The 19,493-nt window shown below is 38.3% G+C and overlaps 1 protein-coding gene across 2 annotated transcripts in view; it reads right to left on the minus strand.

Moving 5' to 3' along the window:
- The window catches only part of LRRC4C (leucine rich repeat containing 4C), a 1,215,963-nt gene that overhangs the window by 1,056,028 nt on the left and 140,442 nt on the right, over window positions 1-19,493 (minus strand). The window lies entirely within an intron of this gene.

Raw genomic sequence — 19,493 nt, forward strand, 5'->3', positions numbered from 1 at the left:
GGGTACTTTCAGACATACTTAGCGGGGATGAGGATCAGAGGAACACGGGTTACACGCAGACTATTCCACTTTACACGGATCATCATGAGATTAATTAAAACTCCTCATGTGCACGCCGTACCCATACTCCGACTGTCAAATCTGAATTGAGGTGCGGTACCAGATGACAGGGTTTCTGTGGCAACTTCATTGAAACATACAGAAATTATAAATAAAGGCCAATATGTTGACTCCTCATTATAATTTTCCACAGCAGTTTAAAAAAAAATCACACACACTTCAAAACCCCAAATGCACCCTGAGCTCCCTCACTTTTAGCAGATGAATGCACCTGGGAAAACATAGCCTTGACAAGCTTAGTTACTGTCTCTTTTTGACCATCACACTATGCCCTTCTTATGCCCTCAAATTGCTCCTCTTTGTTTCAACCATGTGTTGATTTCCTACCTGTCCTTTAAAATATTCCTGTTTTTTCTCTACAGCTTTTTTCATCCCTCCATCTCAGTAAGTTTCCTCTCTCATTTCCTCCAAATGGGGAGACTTTAAGGTTTTAGATGACCATAGTCTTATTTGAGTCACTAGTATCAGCAAAAAGCCTAATGCAAATTGGAGCCCTATTGATAGAGGCACGGTGGCTAGAAGAAGGGAGAAGATCATTTGGCTCTATGTATTGGTCAAAGTACACATCTCATCTTAAATATTGTTTTCTGATCACATTACGTGTTACAGAGACCACAATCAGAGAGCACATGCCTTCAGAAGAACTGTAACTATTACATCATTTGTGTCTGGCTCGGGGTGACACATAAGACAAACTTAATAAATGTCTCAGATTCTCAGCTCTTCTCTCTCTGCATAGAAGTTGTGTGAGTAGGGCTAGAGGCTGGATTTAGGAGTTGGAGTGCCTGGGTTCAATTCCCATCTCCACCATTTATTTGTTATAGGATCTTGATCAAGTTTCTTAAGTTCTAAGCAAGGTCTTTGACTCAGTTTACTCAACCATCAGCCAAGCAAATTATAGTACATACCTCCTAGGTTTATTGTGAATATATTAAATTATTTAAGTGCTTAGAAGAACAGTTGATTCTTAACAAGTTATTGATAAATGTTAGTATTATTAGCAAGGAATATTTATCTGGCCTTATGTTAAAAATCAGAACTTTTTACTAAAGCATTCATAGCAACCAGTCTAGAAAAAACAATGTAAGAAGTGGAAAAACACCACTATCAAAAGAAACAACCAACATCGTGTTTATACCTTTATATATTTGCCACAGACCTAAAATATTTTCCATTTAAAGATGCAGATAAAATTTGAAATATAACTCTGTATACTACCTAAACAATGTTGTATCTGTCCTGTAAGACCTTTAGTACATAGGTTCTATAAAAAATATATATATTTTTTACTTTGTAGATAAGCTGCAGATAAATTTAAGAGACAATGTAACACTGTAACAAGCACAGTCCAGGAGTGCTATTTCTAACAGTAGCCAGGTGACTGGGCATTTGATTCCCATCCAGTCTTAGTGAGAAATCAAAGGAACTCAGTCCTGGAGCCGCATAAAATAACGCAGAGTCTAGCAGCTTTCTCCAATTCAGCTTGTAGATCTGCTTATGACATCAGGCAACAAAGCTTCACCATGCCTTGGATCCCATTTTTTAAAAATTCAGTTTGGATGGAGATTCTGAAGGCTCACTGAAAGCATGATCAATTGAGGAATCAGTTCTCAGAGCTAATGGAGCTGAGAGCTGCATACTCATTTTCCATTGTATGCATTTTGGTTTTGATATGTCACACTGCTTGCAGAAACCAAAAGAAAGAAGTGCCATTCAGGCTTCCCCATCGTTTTATTAAAACAAATGGGAACAAATTAAAAAGAAAAAAAGGCAAAACATTGTTTTATGATCTTCGGTAGTTAATGTGTTTTAGTTAGATCACATAAACTTTCCATAAAGATAAATCTACCTTCTTTTCTGTATTTTTCAATTAGAGCATAAAATACACGCTCCATGTTCTTTTTAAGCATTATTAACAACTCATGCTTAAAGTCAGCCATTTTGTGGTGACTGTTAACCAGGGAATATATTTTGGCATTTAAGAGTTCAATCGCCTGTCTAAACTCAGAGAAATTCTTTGTAGAGGCAGTGATCCAATTCTTTCTCGTTATTTTACCAACTAGAATAAATCACTTACTAAATGATGTTAAATTGTATTAGCAAACGCAGAGCATATAACATAAGGCTATAAGAGTTATCCTAAACAGGCTTTTAAGCCTTTTATTTTTCCTGTCGTATGTCGTAGATCTCATGTGTTGCCCATTCCTACGTTTCCCTCTTTTGTGACAGTCTGGAAGTATGGGTTTCCATTTCTTAATTATAGCATAAGTCTGGGGATACTATCCCACATTATCTTTACTGTCTCAGGAAGATACTGGAATTAGAAGGCAGCTATCTACTGAGGCAGGAAAAACTCAAAGACTGACACACTTCTTAACTAAAGCTTTAAAACTTGTTGATGAATGAATCCTCATGCCTCTCTATCGATACAGAAGACCAGTTTCATTTCATTTTTCTTGGCTAAGTGAATGCCCAGGAACTACCCAAAGGCTGTTTATGTTTCTTTCTTGGGTTTCTATATTTTCCATACCCTCTGCCTAAGTTTCTAGATGTTATAATCGCTTAAATGGTTCAATGTATCTCTAAGCCCTTTAAAACTTCACCAATCACCCTGCCTGGGAGCCAGCTTTCACTTCCCCTGAGACTTTCAAATATGTCTTCCTAAGAATGGAAAGGTTAAACCTTTCCAGATCTATGAGCTCTGCCAATAGAACAGTTTTATGTTAGCACAGTGGGCAGTGCTAGACAGTATATACCAATCCAGAGTAATGTTTGGGAATTCAGATTATGGAGCAAACTGCCTTCAAATCCTAGATGTGCTACTTACTCAGTGTGTGACTGTCTTTGTCCATTTGAGCTGCAATAACAGAAAACCATAGATTGGGTAGCTTATAAACAACAGAACTTTATTTTCCACAGCTCTAGACGCTGAAAAGTCCAAGATCAAGGAGACAACAGATTCAGTGTCTGGTGAGAACCCACCTCCTAGTTTACAGCTGGCAGTCTTCCCACTGTGTTTTCACATGGCGGAAGGAGCAAGGGAGCTCTCTGGGGTCTCTTTTTCAAGGGCACTAATCCCATTCATAAGGGTCCCACCTTCCTGACCAAATCACCTCCTAATGCCCTAACTCCAAATACTGTCACAATGAAGATTAGGTTTCAACATATGAATTTGGGAGGGGAGGGGCAAAAATATGAAGCCTGTAGTAGTGATCTTGAGAAATGTGCTTAATATCTCTGTGTCCTTATTTTCACTCTGTAAAGATTTTGATTTAAATACATATGAATTGATGAGACCTATGCCTGGCATAATGTGACCTTGGTTCAATAAATATTAGCCATTATTATTGCATCCAGATGGGTTTTCTGTATTGTACCACAATTCATGTCCCTCATTATGTCAAGGACACAATAGAAGCATTTACTTCTCTAATCAAAACATGAAATAGAACGGGACACCGATTCATGACTTCCACAGTCTCCCTGGACCCCAGTTCTCCCAAATTTGAGATGGGAAGCAGTTTCTCAAGTAGTAAGAAAGGGAAATGTTGGGTTTCCTTAGGTATAGCAGCCTTGGGTCCCACATTTATATTTCTCAAAGAAAGAACTTGGATTGGGGTTTTCTTTTCTTTTTTTTAAAAGTGTCTATGGAACACTTCCATTGATCTGAGTCCATGTCAAACATCTCAACTTGTCTGACCTTCCTTACACCAAGTCCATTTGGGGGCCACTTTGCAATGGTCCTGAACCAATACACCATGATAAAGGCAGTAACTAGCTTGACCTCCCTTTCTGAGCTTATAGAGCTTTAGCAGTAAAGCTAGAGAATACCTTGGGGGCTCTGGATAAGTATGTCTCAGAAATCACAGACATACAGACCTCTTGTCTTTCAGTTCATCCCACTGACAGTAGGCCAAGTGCAGGATTGATTAAATTCAGAATTTATGAAGTGCATTCAGGGACAAGGGAGTTTTCCATCCTTCTCCTTTGCCCTCTTTAACATGTCAATGTTGTTTCCTCATGGCTGAAATCAGCATAGGCATAAGGAGAACCAACAGTGTCCAGCAAATAATAGTGTTTTCAATGTGTTAATTTGAATTTAGGAAGAAAATCATTAGCAAAAGCCTTCCCACTAGATGTCTTCTAGGGTCACTTTGTCTAGAATGGGATCATGACACTAGCAAGGAAATTAAACCACAATATTTGGTTTAACTCTGTGGCTAGGAAGGGTCACCACTCTGAGCACACTGGGGGATGGACGCATGAACCAAATCAGCACTCTGCCAGCAAGGAACACAAGGTGTATGTTGAATATGATTAGGTATGTTTTGTCTGCCACTCCCAAGACAGTGCTCACTGACACGGCCATAGCTGTTCAGTGACAGAGATAGTGCTTAGAATACACTCATGTACAAAGCATTGTTAAAGAGGCTTTACTTGGCCCTATTAATGTTACTATTAATTTTATTACTATTATTAATAGATGGACTTTAATACTCTAATACAGACAATCCCCAACTTATGATGGCTCCACTTACCATGTTTCAAATTTAATCATGGTACAAAAGCAGTATGTACTCAGTAGAAACCATACTTTGAATTCTGAATTTTGCTCTTTTCTGCTAGTAATATGTAGTTTCTGCAACCATACTCTCTTGTGATGTTGGGCAGTGGCAGTGAGCCACAGTTCCCAGTCACCATGTGATTATAAAGGTAAACAACCAATACACTACATCCAGACAACCATTCTGTTTTTCACTTTCAGTAGAGTATTCAGTAAATTGCACGAGATATTCAACACTTTATTATAAAATAGGTTCATGTTAGATGATTTTGCCCAAGTGTAGGCTGATGTAAGTGCTCTGAGCATGTTTAAGGTAGGCTAGACTAAGCTATGATGTTTGGTACGTTAGGTGTAAAAATGTATTTTTGACTTATGATATTTTCAACTTAAGTGGGTTTGCTGGGACATAACCCCATCATGAGTCAAGGAAGATCAGTACAGTTAAAGAATACAAATCATCTGGTTTAGGAAATGGTGTATTTGAGATTCATTCTGTAATCCAAACAGTTCTTACCATATGCCTAATAATTTGATTAATTGTTCAGTGGTCTGTTAAGTACGAGGGAGATTCTCCCACCTCTGAATAGCTGCTGTAATGTTTTTTTCTTGCAATGCCATCATTAGCCAGAAACTGTCACATTCTCTATTTTCTTTATATAAAGAAGTTTTCTTTCCTTGATTGTCTTTCAACTATATGAATATTTTTAGGGAGACTGGTCTATGGGACATTAATGCCTTAATAAATATTATTTCCTTCTTTGAAGCCCAAGATTCTTGGGAATTGGTTGTGGGTAGGAGCAGGGAAAGGAGGAGTAAACATTTAAAACATACAATAAAGAGAAGAAAAGATATAGGGTTAATTCTGAATTTATCCTACCAACTCTAGAGCCAGATTTCTAAACCCTCCCTTGCTTGAATGCTTAAAATTTAGTTTCATTGCATATATTAAATATACAGTTAAATTTAGACTATAAGGTAATAGTAAAATAATGATTATAATAATATATTTATTGAATACTTAATATGTTCTAGGAACAGCACTAGTTGTGTATGTACATATATACATATATATACACACACATATATATATACATATATAGAGAGGATTACATAACTCTATATATAGTTATATAACTATATATACATATATATATACACACACACACACACACTAAAGTTTATAATTACACCTCTAGGTTGAGATTATAATGGCAATTTCTTAAAATAACAAACTGTATAATACACTGCTCTTTGGTACCATTATAAAGAGACTCAAGATTGCAATTAAGCTTGAGAGACACTTTTGAGCTATTTGCATAAAAGCTATGATAAAAGACAAGATCCCAGCTATAGCATAAAACTAACTGAATTTTAACTTTACTGGAACACTAACCTCAAAAACATTTTTAAACTATTAGTACTTGGTATATATGTCATGATGGTCACCTTCGTCCACAGTTTGCCAAAATATGAATGATCTTGGGCAACTCATTTTACCAAATGAAGTCTCACCAATAGGATTTCATCATGTGTAAACTAAGACCAATTATGGTCGTTCCACATATCTTAGTTTTGTGGAAGGTGAAATGAGAATTTCTAATAGGAGAAGAATGATCTTTGGAGCAAATGGTGCTGGCTCCATTAGTTCAGTGGTGAAAACATAGTGCACTGAAATTATCTGTGATCTTGGAGCACCTGAGCCTGTCATTTTTATCTCTAATTTGGGGAGAGCAATATTTACATTTGGTTGTCAGTCTTTAAGATGGCCCCCGATGATCCTCATTTCCTGGCTCATGGCCTTGAGTAGAACCCTTCAACAGTAAATAGGGTTGACTAGGACATTACAAATGTGCTTCTGGGGTATTTTGGAGGTTTGGTCATAAAATACATTGAAGTTTCCCTTTTGCCTGCTTGAATTGCTTACTTTGAAGAAAGTCAGCTTCCATGTCCTGAGGCCACTTAAGTAGCTCCAGGGAATAACTCTTGGAGAGGAACTGAGGTGCCTGTCAACCACCAAAACCACCTCATCAGCCATGTGAGTAAGCCACCATAGACGTGGATTCTTCAATTCTAGTCAAGCCAGCCATGTGACTGAGCCATTATGCAAATAGGTCCTCCAACCCCAGTCAAGACTTCAGATGAATGCAACCCTAGCCAACTTCATGAGAAAGCCCCCAGCCAGAACTACCCATCTAAGCTGCCCTTAATTCCTTACCCACAGACATGGGGGATAATGAATGTCTATTGTTGGCTTAAACCACTTAGTGTTGAGTTAATTTGTTAAACAGAAAGAGATAGCTGAAAGGAGGAAACAAACATACCTTAGAAAGTAATTATAATATTTAGAGAAAATTTCTCTACACACATTTACATATCGTGTCTCTATACCCACTTAAGATCTCAACAAATAGGTATTTCATGGAGTTGGACCTTCTTTGTAAACTGTACTGCTAAGATACAGCATTCACTTTAATATACTCATTTTGAACTATCATTTTTTTAATGCCTACCCAGAAAGTATTTCTTCTTTTCCTTTAAATAATACCTTGGGATTTTATTATGGAACTTCTGTACATTTTAGAGCCTAGGATTTTCAGGGGCAATGGACCTCACGTCCAGCTCTAGGGGAATGTCCCTGGCAAAAGTAATCAGCTCAGGAATGTATATGTGACATAAGACAGTCTAGAAATCTATATCACATACTGTAGCTAACAGAAGTTCTTCAACCATGAGGGCAGCTAGTCATTGAATGATGAAGGATCTCTGAATGACAGAGAAAATAGGCAGAAAGAAATGCTAGGGTATGGCTGATTAAACCAATTAGACATGGAGCCCACCCTACTTTTAGACTTTCCAATTATGAGAGTCAATGTATTCTTTTTTATTGTCCAATGCAATAGTAACTGATTCAAATATTTCAATATTTTAAAAAGCAGGATTTTAGGATAATTTGTGCAATTTCTTTTTATTACCTCTATTTTGATACATTATCTACAGAAATCAAACAGTTTATTCTAAGGATTTCGAGTCTCATTTCTTGAAACTTCAGTTCCATTGGATTGTGAATTATGGATTTTACATGCTGGTTCATCTTGAAGGACTCCTTATATTTAGAGTATTGTTTTCTATTCCCTTACCTTCTCATCAGAACTATACTTTGCTAAATCTCCATCACTGTATCTCTGCCATTTATTGTAAGAAGAAAAGCTACTGCTATTCAGAAAAGAAAGCAGACAGTTACTTTAATACTTGAAAGGCAGCAGCCGCTGCATATGAGAATTCACCAGCACTCTTTTTTTTCCTCATTCATTCACTTGAAATCAGATTCTGGAATTTGTCCTTGTCAGTAGGAAATGAACCACAAGCCTGCTTCCAAGAGAGCGAGGAACTGCACTGGATATGCAGTCAGAAATCACTGACTCCCATGGTGTGACCTTGTGGGAAGCCCGTTCTCCCAGACACTCGAACTCATTAACTTTAGAACTGGGATTCTGCAAAGGAGCCAACAGTTCCCTTTTCTGTACACAGACATCTTGATCTCAGAAGTCAGCTCACCACCCTCCTGATAGACAGGTTAGCACAGGGGAAAGAACATAGGTTTCTGTATCAAACTCCCAGATCCACTGCAAATTAGTCTAGATCAGGCAAACCTGAGTTCACTTGCAGTTTCCTTGCTGCCTAGCTATTTGTCTTGGAACAAGTCATTTAAACTTGTTAAGCCACTGCTTTCTCATCTTCAAAATGAGAAGAATATTATCTATTTCAAATGGTTAGTGGAAATTAAAATAAGATTATGCATGTTAACAAGTCTTGCATATAGTATATGGGCCTTACTTTTCGTTCTATTTCATTGCCATAATATTTCCGAAGGGTAACTTTTCAAATGAGCTCACTGAAAAAAAAAAAAAAAGAAACCAATACAGAAATGGTTGAAGAAGAAATTTAAAATATCACACTACTTCTACATCCCCAGCTCCTCTATTCACAGCCACACTCCACACCCAAGTTAATCTTCATCACTGGCTCTGCCCATATTCTTCCAGATATTTTTCCTTATAATAATGTATTCATTTTTATTTTATTTGTATTGTTATTATCACCATTCTGCAAATATTATTAAGGACCCATCAGTTGTCAGACACAAAGGATATGGGGGAAATAAGACTAAGCAACACAATAAACAGTGAGGTTTTTTTATCGACATCGGAAAAACATGAAGAACACAAAATTGCTTTGCTACTTTTAAGTGACTAGGACTCTCACAAACTGTAAATTGATACAATCTTGCCGGAAGACAAATTAGGTCCTCACCCAACAAAAGCCTTAAACAAAACACTAGTATTTTGAAATAAGTCAATTTCTATGAATTTATCCCAAATAAATGGCTAGCAGCACATAAAGGACTTCAGTGAGAGCCTAATGCCACATGATGCCAAATGACTTTATCTATAAACCAGGCACATCATAGTCACTGCATGAGGAGAGAAAATATTTTTAACTAAGTTGTGTCATCAGAACATCTGGGTCAAAAAGACTCAAAATGCTGTCACAGAAATAACACTAAATTTAAAAGAAATTAAAATTTTAAATTTAAATCTGCCAAGGAGTAACTTTTGACAAGTCAGTTCATACTTGTGTTACTTTTCAGATCTATCAAATTCGGCATTCATGTAGTTAGAGTTTAAGGGGTCTTCTTGGTTGAAAGAAACTGGTCTTCCCAGAATGAGGCAACTATATTTTACTGGCACGGTCCATATTTTAACACAAGCCGAATGAATTTAAATACAGCCTACATACCATCAATGCCAACTAAATTTTATTCTTTTTATTTTTCCAACTAAATTTTAATTTGAAACTTTCATTTTCCAAGATTTATAAGTATGTTAAAAAGTATGTAATTCTGACGATAGTAGTCAGTCTATCTTTTTATTTATCACATTTACTACAGACATCAGCTGAGAGCACAGACAATCCACTTTACGTAGCTATTTCTGGCTAACATTCCAAAAACAAATTGTGCATCCTTATAGCCTTAAATAGTGGTTTTGTTTTAAATAATAGGTGTTTCATATGAAAGCTTCCTCAAACTTTAGATTTACAAGGAACCTTAAGTACAATTTAGGGGAAACTGTTCTACATATGAAAGACATAAAAGAAAGAAAGCCTTCAATGACGGAACAACTCTTGTGGAAAGTGGTTCAGAAGAACATAGTGAAAAGGTCAAGGTCTTTTCAGGTGGCGAATCACTCTTGATTCTGTGAAAAATCTTTTCAATAGAATGGTGATTTCCATTTCTGTCTAATTACGTATCTATAGTGTGTTACACTAAACCTTTTCATCAGCTGTGTACACATTTGCCAAACCAAGGGGTACGGTTAACTTTTGTTGTATGAAAAATGACTCTCTTCCCAAATCAGTTCAACATCCCTATCCCTTTTTATTAACTGTATTGGTTTTTTTATTGCTTCATAACAAATCAAGGCAAACTTAGTTGCTTAAACAAAATTCATTTACTACCCCACATTTTCCTTATGTCAGAAGTCCAGCATGGCTAAACTTGGTTCTCTCCTCAAAGTTTCACATTCAGAGTATTGGCTGACTATGCTCAAATCTGAAGCTCTAGGAAAAACATTTCCAAACACATTAAGATGTTGGCAGAATTCAGTTCTCTGTGTTAGTAGGAATGAGGTCCTCTTTTCCCATCTGTTAAGCAACTCTCATATCCCAGAGACTGTGCACAGTTCCTTGCTGTGGGAGTTCTCTCAGGCCCTTCACAACATCACAACAAACAGCAAGATCCCTCATGTAGCATCTTACTTGTACTTTGAAACTCTGCCTTTCCGTTTTGCAATTAGCCAAAGAAAACTCTCTGCCTTAAAAGGGCTCCTATAATTAGATTAAACCCACCCTGATCATCTCCCTGTCTTAAGGTCAACTGATTAGTAACTTTAATTACACATGCAAAATCCCTTTTGCTATGAATTTAACAATACAATAGCAGAGTAACAATGGGAAAAGAGGACAGGTTCAGAGTCCCTAGGATTAGGGTAGAAAATCTTGGGGAGTCATCTTAGAAATCTGCCTACCACAGTAACAAAAGTCCAGGTGAATTCTGTTTTATTGAAAATGATCCTTCCACTTTGACACAATTCTAAGGCACATGGCAACATTTTTTAGACTGATTGTCCAACATGAGAGACCTATAAGAAACCAGTTTCTACAGCTACTGTATGACATATTTATTCAAGGGCCAAAAACAGTTTCTTGGATTCCAAGAAATTATAGAGTTTATCTAATTCTATCTCTTAACCAATCTAAAATCTACAAATTCCCTTTGAAACATTATAATAATAATCGCTAACAGCTCTTAATGATTTACCTAGTACCAGGCATTGTTCTCAATGTTTCACTTGATTTCATTCATATAATCCCCACCGTGAGACTAAGGTAGATATCCCTATGATCATCATAACTGCATTTTACACAGGATGAAAGTGAAGCATAGAAAGGTTAAGTAATTTGCCCAAGATCATTCACCTAGTAAATGGTTCAGCCTGCTATTGTACCCAGGCATTCCAGAGCCCACACACTTAACCTTTATTTTAAACCATTTCTATGAGTCACGATCATACAATATTTCCCTAATTATACCTCTGATGAGAAGCTCAAGATATCACAAGATGCTCTATTGTGATTTCTGACATCTGTAATTGTTAGAAAAATTATTTGCCCTTACTTTGAGTTTATATTTTTATAAACACTACTAATTTGTCTAGGCCTGCCCTAAGCAAATATAGGAAATACATTTTAATATACTATTTTTTTCTTAATCTGGTGGGACATTATGAGTTTAAATCACTTATCAAGATTCCCATAAGCCTTTTCTCCAAGCTAAATATCTCTCAATACTTCAATAGCTCCTGCTGTGGTGCAGGCTCCAAAACCTTCACTAATCTAAAAGTCATACAGTTAATCCTTAGAGGTCTCCAAATGTATTCTGTTCAACGCAACACCAAATGCCAATTCTTATAATGATTATGAAGAACATATGGTGTCAATCATCATAGGTCAGATTATGCTGCAGTATAACCACCCCCTGCCAAATCTCAGTCACTCAACACATAAAGATGTATTTTTTTAATTGGTTTTATATCCAGTGTGAGTTGAAGGAGGTTCTGATCATCATAACTACTCAGTGAAGAGATTCAGAAGGTTCCACTTGAATACTTACTTCCACAATCAATGGGGCAGGTAGAAAGAGGCACAACAGAGCTTTGCATTGATTTTGTATTTAAAGCTTCCTCCTTGGAACCCTCCTACACTGTCAATGGGAATGTAAATTGGTACAGCCACTATGGAAAATGGTCTAGAGGTTCCTTAAAAAACTAAAAATAGAGTTACCATATGATCCAGCAATCTTACTACTGGGCATATATCCTAAAAAGATGAAAACTCTAATTCAAAAAGATACATGCACCACAATGTTCATTGCAATGTTCACTGCAGCACTGTTTACAACTGCCAAGACATGGAAGCAACCTAAATGGCCACTGACAGAAGAATGGATAAAAAAGAAGTGGTATATATATATACATACACATATATATGAATATTACTCAGCCATAAAAAAGAATGAAATATTGTCATTTGCAGCAACATGGATGGACCTAGAGATTATCATACTAAGGGAAGTAAGTCAAGCAGAAAAAGATGAATAGTATATGATATAATTTATATGTGGAAACAAAAAAAAATACAAATCAACTTATTTACAAAACAGAAACAGACTCACAGACATAGAAAACAAATTTGTGCATACCAAAGGGGAAAGGGGAGGGGGAGGGATACATGAGGAGTATGGGATTAAAAGATACATACCACTATATATAAAAAATACAAACAACAAGGATTTACTGTATAGCACATGGAACTATATTCAGTATCTCCTAATAATCTATAATGGAAAAGAATCTGGAGCTGTACACCCAAATTTAACACAACATTGTAAATCAACTATAGCTTAATAAATTAAAAAAAAGCTTCCTCCTTGGCAATGACAGGTAAAAAATATGCCCAACATACACAATTATTTTGCTCACATGCCAAAGCAAGTCACATGGCCCTGCCTAACTTCAAAGAGGGTTTGAACACAAGTACCATCCGATCATAATACCTGAAAGGAAGAAGAGAAGTAGAATAGTGAAATAAAGAAAACATGAGTCTCAGTATATGTCAAGTTATGCTGAAATAAAAATACCACCTTAATGACTTTCAGAGTGTGGAAACTGTTCTTCTACTCAAAAATAGCTACATCATCTCTTATTTTCTTTGAGCCATTTCCTTCTGTGATCTGAGCACCATCCTTCTATCTACACAGCCCAAGACCTGTCAGTGTTCATGTAAGTCATGTCACTATAATCCTTGTAGTCACCGAACTGAGAAACCTGCAAACTATAAAGCCCTGCAGACTGCTGTTCTCCAACCATTTCCACGATGACATCATGGGATAAAATAAATCGATAACAGTTTTTTGATCTAAAGAATATACTACGATGTTATGGAAAAAAAAGGGAAATGAGATGAAGCCATCATGCCGTACCACACTGCATTTGCCATTGTGTATTGTGATCAACGCTAACTGAAGGGTAAAGCGTACTTTTTCTGGGAATGCCAGTTCATCTCTTCCAAATCTGAAATATGTCACAATATCCACTGAAAGGCAAATGGATTTGCTGTGTGTTACTCACCCATTCCCTATGCAGCCAGCCAGTAATATACCTAACTAAAATTGTCAGAAATCACTGAGCTTTCCGTATAGCCCTGTTTATATTGGCAGGAGTGAAGAAGACTACATCTGGAGGAATTTCTAGTGTTAGAACCTGGTGAGTGACTCAAAGGAAAAGGAAAGATGTAAAGGAAGTTTGCCTTTCTAATGAGCTGATAAAAATAAAAATTTTGGAGTCTCATCTAAAGGCAAATTTCAGGGCAGATATTCTATTTTTAAATTATATTCTATGTAAGGGGATCAATTCATTTTAATATTTTAATTTAAGCTCTGAACCACCCACAACATTAGAAAAAGAAAAGAAAAAGAAAAAAAACAAATCAAACACAGCCATCATTTTGATAGCAAGCAAAGGTTCTTAAGAGATATCTACCAACATTAAAATAGAGTTTCTTAAACTGTGGTCTGTGGACCACTTTTACCAGAATTACCTGGGGAGTTTGTTTACAATGCAGACCCAAGGACTCCACCTTCAAATTTCAACATCCCCAGGGAAGATGTCTTCATGCTAATGTTAGAAATACTCTTTTAGGAGGAAGGTGAGTTGAAACCACAGTAAAACAATTTTTAGAGCCATGAGCATCAGAAGGGTGATAAAACTTCAGAGAATTTCTGTAAGGATTAAATGACATGCTGTCTGTAAACCTCTACAACAGCACCACACAGACTCAATAAATGTTAGTGCCTTCTGAAAGGTCTTCCAGACAATAAGGACTGGTGTTCTGTTGCAAGACCCAAAGTTGTCATAAAGCCAAATGTCGATGGGGTGAAGAGATTCAGTGAACAGATATTTTATCAGTGCAGTCAGGGATGTGGGAAAAATAAAAATGAAGTTTGAAGAACACATTCAGAAAGGAGGAAGTTTTTATGTCTTTCAATCTACCTTTTCTTGAATCTTCCATTCATCATGCTGTGCATTTTTTCCTTAGAGAGGCATTTTAATAATATCTTGAAATTTTACACCTGTAATATGAATTTAATTCAGAAGTTCGATTTCTCTGTTTGAAAGCACACACACAGTGCATAATTTTAAAGACTTTGCCAAGATCATTTCTGGCTCAGGTGAAATTCTGTTAATGGTGATGTCTTAAGTTATTTTTGAGTGAAAACCATATAAAAACCATAACACAATGTGTTATATATAAGTAAAGCCAAGATCATGTCATGCCTGGTTATAAGATTTGAAAAACATTGCATATACCATGCCCAAGCATTCCTCAGAAGAAATCACTTTTGCCTAAGAAGAGTGTTTTACATTCCCTTTTAAAATAATGGGTAAAGGACTTCCCTGGTGGTCCAGTGGTAAAGAATCCGCCTTCCAATGCAGGGTTCGAACCTTGGTCAGGGAACTAAGATCCCACATGCCGTGGAGCAACTAAGCCCATGTGCCACAACTACTGAGCTAGAGTGCCTCAACTAGACAGCCTGCGTGCTGCAAACTACAGAACCCATGTGCTCTGGAGCCCACGCACCATAACTAGAGAGAGAAAACCCACATGCCGCAACTAGAGAGAAGCCCGCATGCCGCAACTAAGACCCAATGCAGCCAAACAAAATAAATAAGGAAAATAAAATAAATATTAAAAATTAAAAAAAAAAATCTCCTGTAAAATAACGTGTAAAAGTGAGTGAAGAAATGGAGGAATGCAAAACATTACGCTTAATACAAAGCATACAGTTACTTTTGTGAATGGATTCTCTACAGAAGAAATAACTTACTTGCTATTCACTGAAAACTCACCTGTATTATATTACAGTTTTTGTCATAATTATGGCTAACTTCACTAGAAGTTGCTAAGTAATTTTGATTTATGTGTCTAAAATAAGTAGGTTGAAGATTTCATTTAATTTATAGTATTTACTGAATAACTGCTATGCTCTAGGCATTGTATAGTCATTAATTTACTCTCCTATAAAATAGAGGTAATAACAATTATCCCCCTAAATTGCATTTCACTTATGGGATTCTTATCCTTTGTTTTGGGATGTATATGTGTGTGTGTGTGTGTGTGTATTAAAGAGATGTTTCATTACCTCCTTGACCTTTTTCATGCAAAGGGAATAACCTCACCAAGTGTCCATTACAAAAAAAAAGAGTTAGCCTGTGTTAGGGATATTTATTAAGGGGTCCAGATACTAAATGAAATTTTATGCAAAATTTTGAATATGTGCATTTTCTCAGAAGCAGTTTCATAATTTTACTTAGATTTTTGAAAAGCTTTATACATAAATGTTAAGAATGAGTGATACAGATCAGATGCAACAGTGTTTTTCAATTATTTTTTTGATCATGATACACAGTAAAATATAGATTTTACTTGCTGAACTAACATGTATGTGCACATGTGCACATACACAACATACATCCACATACCTGAAACAAAAGTTTCACAAAACAATTCTAACCTTTTCAAGTTGCAGTGCACTCTAATAAATTTCCATTCTAAATATTAAGTAAAAAAGAGCCAATTCCATCCTGCACAGTTTAGCATCTCAATAACTATAACTCCTGGTACTTTATCACAATTAAGAGAAGTCTGGTAGGCAGTATAGAAATCTCACATATATCATGGCATTCCTGACACCACAACATTCTTGCAGATTATGCTGTCAATCATAATATGCAGTGAGGGCAAGAAACCCATTTCCTACTGTGGCCTTGTCAAGGAGCAAATCCTGGTAACTATTTACGAGCTGCAGAGGCCAAGTTGAGGCTGAGAGACAGGAGATTGAGGATTTAACTGGGTCAAATGCAGCAGACCTCATTAAATCCCATTCTCTTTCTTTATATGTTCGCACATTCTGGGGAGAAGGCGACCTGCCTTCTTCATGGTTTGGGTATCATAATTATTATTTTAATTAAGAAAAGTTAAGGCTAATCTTCCTTGATTTGGCAATTACAGTGTAGTTGGTGTGCCAGCGTCTCTGAGTGTACACAGCCTGAGCCTTGGAGGAGTAGCTAGAAGCTTCCTGATGGGACTGCCACAGCCCTGCAAACCAACGGTGAAACCCTTTCTACCTCCCTTTGATATACTAGTGTCACCATATGTGATTTTCTTGCTTCATCCTTTATCATTTGTTGTTCTTTTCATCAATGAATTAAGTTTGGCAGAAACCCAAATGTACAAATAAACCTTCCCAATATAGGAAAAGTGGATTTATCATAGTAAATCGGCTTCTACCCCAAATTACTTACTATATATCAGGGCCTGAGCTAAGAGCTTTATGTTTATAAAAATTCATTCAGTGAGTGTAATAGTATTCATAAGGTCTTATTTTTCACATTTCATCCCTTATGCGTCTCATGTCCTGGCCTCTGACGGGTGGCTCTGTGTGTATGTTTCTGGGGGGCCCAGGGATGTCTCCTCTGTGACCAGAAGCAAACAGATTCCTGCTGGTACCACCACTGCTGCTGTGCAGAGTGCTATGACTCTTCCAATGGCCAACCTGGGTCCTTCAGTTCTCTTCCTTCCTGCCCTTCTGGGTATTACAATCCCCACAGGCAGCATGAAGGTAGCCCCTTTCCTTGCAGGAATAGCAGGAGTCAATTCAGTCCCTGCCTGCAGGGGGAGTTCTTCCCTTCCCACTACTTTCTTTGAGATGTGTCCAGGCCTCACTGTCTAAAGCATTAGTAGAATAGCTCTTGCGAATTTCACTTTGAGCCCTCTCTCCTTAGGCCACATATATGTATGTATTTATGTATGTATGTGTGTTTATACCTAGAGTGGGTTAAGGATATAATGAAGGCAAAGCCACCACACTGCACCCAGACCAGCAATTCCCTCTGTCGACAGCAGTTCTTTACTAAGTCTGCTCATCTTCCCATCCCGTGTCAGGTGACATGAGTCAGTCCTTTCTTAGGGGTGGCCCCTTGGTTCTGCTGCATGTCGCCATCTGCAGCACTGCTCCCAGGAGTCTTTTGGAGCATGGGCAATTCCTAACCACCAGCGGGCCCCTCACTGGAGTTTTTTCACAAGGAATCTCTCAGTCATGACATAAAGAGCTCTTCTCATAGTTCCTTTTTCCCAGTTGTCAGATGTCAGATGTTTCTAAGTACTTCTCACACTCAAGCTGGGCTCTCATTTCGTGACTGTGAATTTCTCACATAATCTTCTGAACTATTTGGTGATTTGGATATTTTATCCTCACTTTGAAGTTGGGAAAACTGAGTCCCACAAGTTTCAAGTGATTTATCCACATAAAAAAGTGTAAGTAAGATGTGAACTGAGGTTTGTGTCCAATCCCGAATGTGCTTTAAATACTATGTCGCATCATATACAACTGAAGACTAGTGTGTGTTCCATGCACAACAAAAGCAAACAAACATTATTCTCTTTATTGTTTAAATGTCATTGGCCTGTTTAACTTCCAGGTGTTTAGGGAAATACTTTCTTCAAGATGCACACTGGGAGGACCTTCAAGATAGCGGAGGAGTAAGACATGGAGATCACCTTCCTCCCCACAAACACATCAGAAATACATCTACATGTGGAACAACTCCTACAGAACACCTACTGAAAGCTGGCAGAGGACCTCAGACTTCCCAAAAGGCAAGAAAATCCCCACGTACCTGGGTAGGGCAAAAGAAAAAAGAAAAAACAGAGACAAAAGAATAGGGACGGGACCTGCACCTCTGGGAGGGACCTGTGAAGGAGGAAAAGTTTCCACACACTAGGAAGCCCCTTCGCGGGCGGAGACTGCGGGTGGCAGAGGGGGGAAGCTTCGGAGCCACGGAGGAGAGTGCAGCCACAGGGGTGCGGAGGGCAAAGCAGAGAGATTCCCGCACAGAGGCTCGGTGCCGACCAGCACTCACCAGCCTGAGAGGCTTGTCTGCTCACCTGCTGGGGAGGGTGGGCGCTGGGAGCTGAGGCTCGGGCTTCGGAGGTCAGATCCCAGGGAGAGGACTGGGGTTGGCTGCATGAACACAGCCTGAAGGGGGCTAGTGCGCCACAGCTAGCCAGGAGGGAATCCGGGAAAAGGGCTGGAACTGCCTAAGAGGCAAGAGAGCATTGTTTCGGGGTGTGCGAGGAGAAGGGATTCAGAGCACCGCCTAAACGAGCTCCAGAGATGGGCACGAGCTGCTGATATCAGCACGGACACCAGAGACGGGCATGAGATGCTAAGGCTGCTGCTGCGGCCACCAAGAAGCCTGTGTGCGAGCACAGGTCACTATCCACACTGCCCCTCCCGGGAGCCTGTGCAGCCCGCCACTGCCAGGGTCCCATGATCCAGGGACAACTCCCCTGGGAGAACACACGGCACGCCTCAGACTGTTGCAACGTCACGCCGGCCTCTGCCGCCGCAGGCTCACCCCGCATTCCATACCCCTCCCTCCCCCCCAGCTTGAGTGAGCAGAGCCCCCTAATCCGTGGCTCCATTAACCCCCTCCTGACTGGGCAAAGAACAGATGCCAGAGGGCGACCTACATGCAGAGGTGGGGCCAAATCCAAAGCTGAACCCCAGGAGTTGTGTGAACAAAGAAGAGAAAGGGAAATCTCTCCCAGCAGCCTCAGGAGCAGCGGATTAAATCTCCACAATCAACTTGATGTGCCTGCATCTGTGGAATACCTGAATAGACAACGAATCATCCCTAACTTGAGGCGGTGGACTTTGGGAGCAACTGTAGACTTGCGGTTTGCTGCATGCGACTGACTAGTTTCTGATTTTTATATTTGTTTCAGTTTAGTTTTTAGCACTTGTTATCATGGGTGGATTTGTTTATTGGTTTGTTTGCTCTCTTCTTTTATTTTTTTATAACAATTTTACTTTTTTATTTTAATAATATATATATATTTTTAATAATTTTATTTATTTATTTATTTTTCTTGTTTGCTTTTTTTTTCTCCCTCTTCTTCTGAGCTGTGTGGCTGACAGGGTCTTGGTGCTCCATCTGGGTGTCAGGCCTGAGCCTCTGAGATGGGAGAGCTGAGTTCAGGACACCGGACCACCAGAGACCTCCTGGCCCCATATAATATCAGTTGGCAAGAACTCTCCCAGAGATCTCCAACTCAACGCTAAGAACCT

The sequence above is a fragment of the Balaenoptera physalus genome (assembly GCF_965194825.1).
Source record: "Balaenoptera physalus genome assembly, chromosome: 10".
Classification (NCBI taxonomy): domain Eukaryota; kingdom Metazoa; phylum Chordata; class Mammalia; order Artiodactyla; family Balaenopteridae; genus Balaenoptera; species Balaenoptera physalus.